An 8,614-nucleotide genomic window follows, 5' to 3' on the forward strand; every position below is an offset into this window, starting at 1 on the left:
TACTATGAAATGCTTTCATGGTTGAATTAACAGATATTAGTGAAGTAACAATACATTGAATTTAAAAACATTTTTGTTTGATAAAATATCAATATTAAAATGTATGTACATATACAGTGTATTTGAGAAAAAAAAATCTATGAACAGTCATCAAGGCCTAAGGTAGAAGTAATTAGATATATACAATGTACATTAATTACATCTAACAAAAATCAATGAAAAGCATCAAAATTTTGAAATCAGGAAGATAAACCTTAAATTTACACTATGATGAAATCTTTAAAAAATTAATGATAAAAACCCCACTACAAATCGAATTGATAGAGTTTTAATTCCTCTTGTGCAATATATCATATAAGAACCGCAGCCAATTTTATTTTAAATTAATATTCGATAAAGTTTTATCAACATTTAAGTATACCTAGTAAAGTCATGATGACAGATAAAAAGGCAGTCAATTTACACAGGCCTGTATATGTAACAACTACAGGTATCTAACACAGGTGTCCAGTGGCACTGTCCATTACCTGTATAGGGGGATTTGTGGTCACACCTGACTGGACGTAGTGCACTACTAGTTTACTTGTAGTTTAAACGTAGTGCACAAGGGTGTAAAGGTTAGCTTACACTCAACTGTAGCCTACTACCGCTTACCCTGCCGAAACACCTGGTCTAGCCTACTACCGCTTACCCTGACTAATACCTGGTCTAGCCTACTACCGCTTACCCTGACTAAATACCTGGTCTAGCCTACTACTGCTTACTCTGACGAATACCTGGTCTGGCCTACTACCGCTTACCCTGACGAATACCTGGTCTGGCCTACTACCACTTACCCTGACGAATACCTGGTCTAGCCTACTACCGCTTACCCTGACGAATACCTGGTCTGGCCTACTACCACTTACCCTGACGAATACCTGGTCTGGCCTACTACCACTTACCCTGACGAATACCTGGTCTAGCCTATTATCGCTTACCCTGACGAAATACTTTGTCTTATCCATGTATATTTTCAATGATATCCGTATAATTCTGACTTGTATTGTATCCTTGTAACATCGATCGGTGTCAGATTTCATTTACCCATCGGTATTCTGTCTCCAAATAAGTTAGTCTGCAAGGCTGATTGTAACTACAATGTATTTAAATTCAACTTAAATAATGACACAAATCAAAAGTTAATTATTGAAAATGTATCAATACAATTTTGGTTAATATATAAAGAAATGATGAATTAAAGTAAGTTGGCCAAAATACCGCCTCCTGCAGTATTGAATGGATACTGATAATTAAAAATGAAAAATGTACATAATGTATCAGCTATAAAGGAACTTGACTTAACCGTTTTGTCATGAAATGGAACTCAAATCAATCTGAAACGGTCTCCCTCTCATGCAAATACTGGCCTTCTGATGAGAGAAAAGAACAAAAGAAAGCAACAAAAACAAAACAAACAAAAAATAAACAAAAAATTTCGTAAGACAGTTATCTTATCACAACAATTCTTGTCAGTCCATTAACGTTTGAAATCACGAATGACTTTGCCAATACCCTTCTGGTAACTGCACCAAACTGACTACAGATGATACTGACTACAGATGATACTGACTACAGATGATACTGACTATAAATGATACTGACTACAGATGATACTGACTACAGATGATACTGACTACTGACTATAAATGATACTGACTACAGATGATACTGACTATAAATGATACTGACTACAGATGATACTGACTACAGATGATACTGACTACATATGATACTGACTACAGATGATACTGACTACTGACTACAGATGATACTGACTACAGATGACTACAGATGATACTGACTACTGACTACAGATGATACTGACTACAAATGATATTGACTACAGATGATACTGACTACAGATGATACTGACTACAGATGATACTGACTACAGATGACTACAGATGATACTGACTACTGACTACAGATGATACTGACTACAGATGATACTGACTACAGATGATACTGACTACAGATGATACTGACTACAGATGACTACAGATGATACTGACTACAGATGATACTGACTACAGATAATACTGACTACAGATGATACTGACTACAGATGATACTGACTACTGATGACTACAGATGATACTGACTACAGATAATACTGACTACAGATAATACTGACTACAGATGATACTGACTACAGATGATACTGTCTACAGATGATACTGACTACAGATGATACTGACTATAAATGATATTGACTACAGATGATACTGACTATAAATGATATTGACTACAGATGATACTGACTACAGATGATGCTGGCTACAGATGATACTGACTACAAATGATACTGACTACAGATGATATTGACTACATATGATATTGACTACAGATGATACTGACTACAGATGACACTGACTACAGATGACACTGACTACAGATGACACTGACTACAGATGATACTGACTACTGACTACAGATGATACTGACTATAAATGATATTGACTACAGATGATACTGACTACAGATGATACTGACTACAAATGACTACAAATGATACTGACTGCAGATGATACTGACTACAGATGATACTGACTACAGATGATACTGACTACAAATGACTACAGATGATACTGATTACAGATGATACTGACTACAGATGATACTGACTACAAATGATACTGACTACAGATGATACTGACTACAGATGATACTGACTACAGATGATACCGACTACAGATGATACTGACTACAGATGATACTACAGATGATACCGACTACAGATGATACTACATATGATACTGACTACAGATGATACTGACTACATATGATACTGACTACAGATGAGTACAGATGATACTGACTACAGATGATACTGACTACAGATGATACTACAGATGATACTGACTACAGATGATACTGACTACAGATAATACTGACTACAGATGATACTGACTACAGATGATACTGACTACAGATGATACCGACTACAGATGATACTGACTACATATGATACTGACTACAAATGATACTGACTACAGATGATACTGGCTACAGATGATACTGACTACAGATGATACTGACTACAGATGATACTGACCACAGCTGATACTACAGATGACACTGACTACAGATGATACTGACTACAGATGATACTAACTACAGATGATACTGACTACAGATGATACTGACTACAGATGATACTACAGATGATACTGACTACAGATGATACTGACTACAGATGATACTGACTACAGATGATACTGACTACAGATGATACTGACTACAGATGATACTGACTACAGATGATACTGACTACAGATGTACTGACTACAGATGACTGACTACAGATGATACTGACTACAGATGATACTGACTACAGATGACACTGACTACAGATGATACTGACTACAGATGATACCGACTACAGATGATACTGACTACAGATGATACTGACTACAGATGATACTGACTACAGATGATACTGACTACAGATGATACCGACTACAGATGATACTACAGATGATACTGACTACAGATGATACTGACTACAGATGATACTGACTACAGATGATACTGACTACAGATGATACTGACTACAGATGATACTGACTAAAGATGATACTACAGACGACACTGACTACAGATGATACTGACTACAGATGATACCGACTACAGATGATACTGACTACAGATGATACCGACTACAGATGATACTGACTACAGATGATACTGACTACAGATGATACTGACTACAGATGATATTGACTACAGATGATACTGACTACAGATGATACTGACTACAGATGATACTGACTACAGATGATACTGACTACAGATGATACCGACTACAGATGATACTGACTACAGATGATACCGACTACAGATGATACTGACTACAGATGATACTGACTACAGATGATACTGACTACAGATGATACTGACTACAGATGATACTGACTACAGATGATACTGACTACAGATGATACTGACTACAGATGATACTGACTACAGATGATACTGACTACAGATGATACTGACTACAGATGATACTGACTACAGATGATACTGACTACAGATGATACCGACTACAGATGATACTGACTACAGATGATACTGACTACAGATGATACTGACTACAGATGATACTGACTACAGATGATACTGACTATAAATGATACTGACTACAGATGATACTGACTACAGATGATACTGACTATAAATGATACTGACTACAGATGATACTGACTACAGATGATACTGACTACAGATGATACTGACTACAGATGATACTGACTACAGATGATACTGACTACAGATGACTACAGATGATACTGACTACAGATGATACTGACTACAGATGATACTGACTACAGATGATACTGACTACAGATGATACTGACTACAGATGATACTGACTACAGATGATACTGACTACAGATGATACTGACTACAGATGATACTGACTACAGATGATACTGACTACAGATGATACTGACCACAGCTGATACTACAGATGATACTGACTACAGATGATACTGACTACAGATGATACTGACTATAAATGATACTGACTACAGATGATACTGACTACAGATGATACTGACTACAGATGATACTGACTACAGATGATACTGACTACAGATGATACTGACTACAGATGATACTGACTACAGATGATACTGACTACAGATAATACTGACTACAGATGATACTGACTACAGATGATACTGACTACAGATGATACTGACTACAGATGATACTGACTACAGATGATACTGACTACAGATGATACTGACTACAGATGATACTGACTACAGATGATACTGACTACAGATGATACTGACTACAGATGATACTGACTACAGATGATACTGACTACAGATGATACTGACTACAGATGATACTGACTACAGATGATACTGACTACAGATGATACTGACTACAGATGATACTGACTACAGATGATACTGACTACAGATGATACTGACTACAGATGATACTGACTACAGATGATACTGACTACAGATGATACTGACTACAGATGATACTGACTACAGATGATACTGACTACAGATGATACTGACTACAGATGATACTGACTACAGATGATACTGACTACAGATGATACTGACTACAGATGATACTGACTACAGATGATACTGACTACAGATGATACTGACTACAGATGATACTGACTACAGATGATACTGACTACAGATGATACTGACTACAGATGATACTGACTACAGATGACACTGACTACAGATGATACTGACTACAGATGATACTACAGATGATACTGACTACAGATGATACTGACTACAGATGATACTGACTACAGATGATACTGACTACAGATGATACTGACTACAGATGATACTGACTACAGATGATACTGACTACAGATGATACTGACTACAGATGATACTGACTACAGATGATACTGACTACAGATGATACTGACTACAGATGATATTGACTACAGATGATACTGACTATAAATGATACTGACTACTGACTACAGATAATACTGACTACAATGACTGATACGACTACAGATGATACTATACAGATGATACTGACTACAGATATACTGACTACAGATATCGAGATACTGACTACAGATGATAATACGATGACTTACAGATCATGACTACGGACTACAGATGATACTGACTACAGATGATACTACTGACTACAGATGATACTGACTACAGATGATACTGACTACAGATGATACTGACTACAGATGATACTGACTACAGATGATACTGACTACAGATGATACTGACTACAGATGATACTGACTACAGATGATACTGACTACAGATGATACCGACTACTGACTACAGATAATACTGACTACAGATGATACTACAGATGATACTTCAGATAATACTGACTACAGATAATACTGACTACAGATGATACTGACTACAGATAATACTGACTACAGATGATACTGACTACAGATAATACTGACTACAGATGACACCGACTACAGATGATACTGACTACAGATGATACTGACTACAGATGATACTGACTACAGATGACACTGACTACAGATGATACTGACTACAGATGATACTGACTACAGATGATACTACAGATGATACTGACTACAGATGATACTGACTACAGATGATACTGACTACAGATGATACTGACTACAGATGACTACAGATGATACTGACTACAGATGATACTGACTACAGATGATACTGACTATAAATGATACTGACTACATATGATACTGACTACAGATGATACTGACTACAGATGATACTGACTACAGATGATACTGACTATAAATGATACTGACTACATATGATACTGACTACAGATGATACTGACTACAGATGATACTGACTACAGATGACTACAGATGATACTGAGTACAGATGATACTGACTACAGATGATACTGACTACAGATGATACTACAGATGATACTGACTACAAATGATACTGACTACAGATGATACTACAGATGATACTGACTACAGATGATACTGACTACAGATGATACTACAGATGATACTGACTACAGATGATACTGACTACAGATGATACTGACTACAGATGATACTGACTACAGATGACACTGACTACAGATGACACTGACTACAGATGATACTGACTACAGATGATACTGACTACAGATGATACTACAGATGATACTGACTACAGATGATACTACAGATGATACTGACTACAGATGATACTGACTACAGATGATACTGACTACAGATGATACTGACTACAGATGATACTACAGATGACACTGACTACAGATGATACTGACTACAGATGACTACAGATGATACTGACTACAGATGATACTGACTACAGATGATACTGACTACAGATGATACTGACTACAGATGACACTGACTACATATGATACTGACTATAAATGATATTGACTACTGACTACAGATGATACTGACTACAGATGATACTGACTACAGATGATACTGACTGCAGATGATACTGGCTGCAGATGATACTGACTACAGATGATACTGACTACAGATGATACTGACAATGGGGACACACCCAAAAGCTGTGGGAACACCAACAGCCAGGGTCATATAAGGGAAGGGTGTCTAGAGGGACATCAATAAATAGATTCATATGAATGTAATTGTCCATAACTAACAGCGAAGAAAATCGATGAAGACGCCTTCACTTTGGAACACCTTGTCGTGTTATTATCTTTGTAATTTGGTTGATTTTGTTTAACGTCCTATTAACAGCCAGGGTCATTTAAGGATGTGCCAGTTTTGGAGGTGGAGGAAAGCCGGAGTACCCGAAGAAAAACCACCGGCCTACGGTCAGTACCTGGCAACTGCCCCACGTAGGTTTCGAACTCGCAACCCAGAGGTGGAGGGCTAGTGATAAAGTGTTTGGACACCTTAACCACTCGGCCACCGCGGCCCCTTATTCTATTTATAAATAGTATCATTGTAGTTCTACATTTTAAGTAAAAATTACCATTTACTTTTATTCTAGTATTCTCTTCATTCCTAAACCCTAACAAAAACACTTATACCTGTATCATTGCAGTTTCCCTACCAGAGGAGCTTTCTCCACTTAAAGAGGTCAATCAGTGCATAGGGTATAGACACTCTGCCATTATACATGTTTTTCAGGAGACATAAAAATCAGAGAATCCATGGTACCTTATCTCTATGTATAAGTTAAAAAATTATCTATCTTTATGTGAGCTAATCACCTCGATGGAATACCTCAAAAGAAGAAAACCTTTGAGAAGTGACAACTCTGGCTATTTTATTGGTGCTGCCTAGTCTTACACAGCTGTGTACCGTAGTACCGTTTGTAGTCGGGTCCCACGTTCACGTGACGGCAGCCTACCGCGACTATGTAAGGTACGACTTAAAAATGTGACGCAGTGTTATGTATTCATTATTCGTCATGTACTTCATCAATTACTGAACTGATATTTAAGTTTTACTGTGATTTATCCGTTTCTTCTGATAATTAAGTCCGCCAATCAAAGTGGGACTTCATCTGATTACTTTGATTCGTCTCCTTCCGCCGTAAGTTTGAATTCTATTGGACGGAACTTAATGAAACTTCAAATAAAGGTTCATCATGGTCATGTGTGCAATATAACTTTTTCCCTGTCGGTCAACCAAGGTGGCCGCCACGGCCTCTGATTGGCTAAAAATCTAATTCGCTCTATCTTTTTTACTATTTGATAGAATTCAACGAAACTTTGTGGGACGGAAGGTTACAAGATGGATTGTAATGTGGTGTAAAAAGTTGAAATTAAAAACAAAATAGCCGCCATAGAGATGACTTATTGATCGAAATTTAGGTATCGTCCGAAATTTATGAAATTTAGTATTTAGGTGAAGTCTGGCACAAAAAAATAGCGGCGTTTATTTTTGGAAAGACAAAATGGCAGCCATTTTGTGGCCTCTGATTTGTCGAAATTTAAATATTGTCAGATTTTGATTACATTTGGTATATATGTACACTATGGAACACCGATCACTTTCGTAATGTCACATTTTAACAATGGCCATTAATTACTGGCCCCTGATTGGTCTAAATTAGAATTTGTTCGATTTCAATGGAATTTG

Source organism: Pecten maximus, chromosome 17, assembly GCF_902652985.1.
Source record: "Pecten maximus chromosome 17, xPecMax1.1, whole genome shotgun sequence".
Classification (NCBI taxonomy): Eukaryota; Metazoa; Mollusca; class Bivalvia; order Pectinida; family Pectinidae; genus Pecten; species Pecten maximus.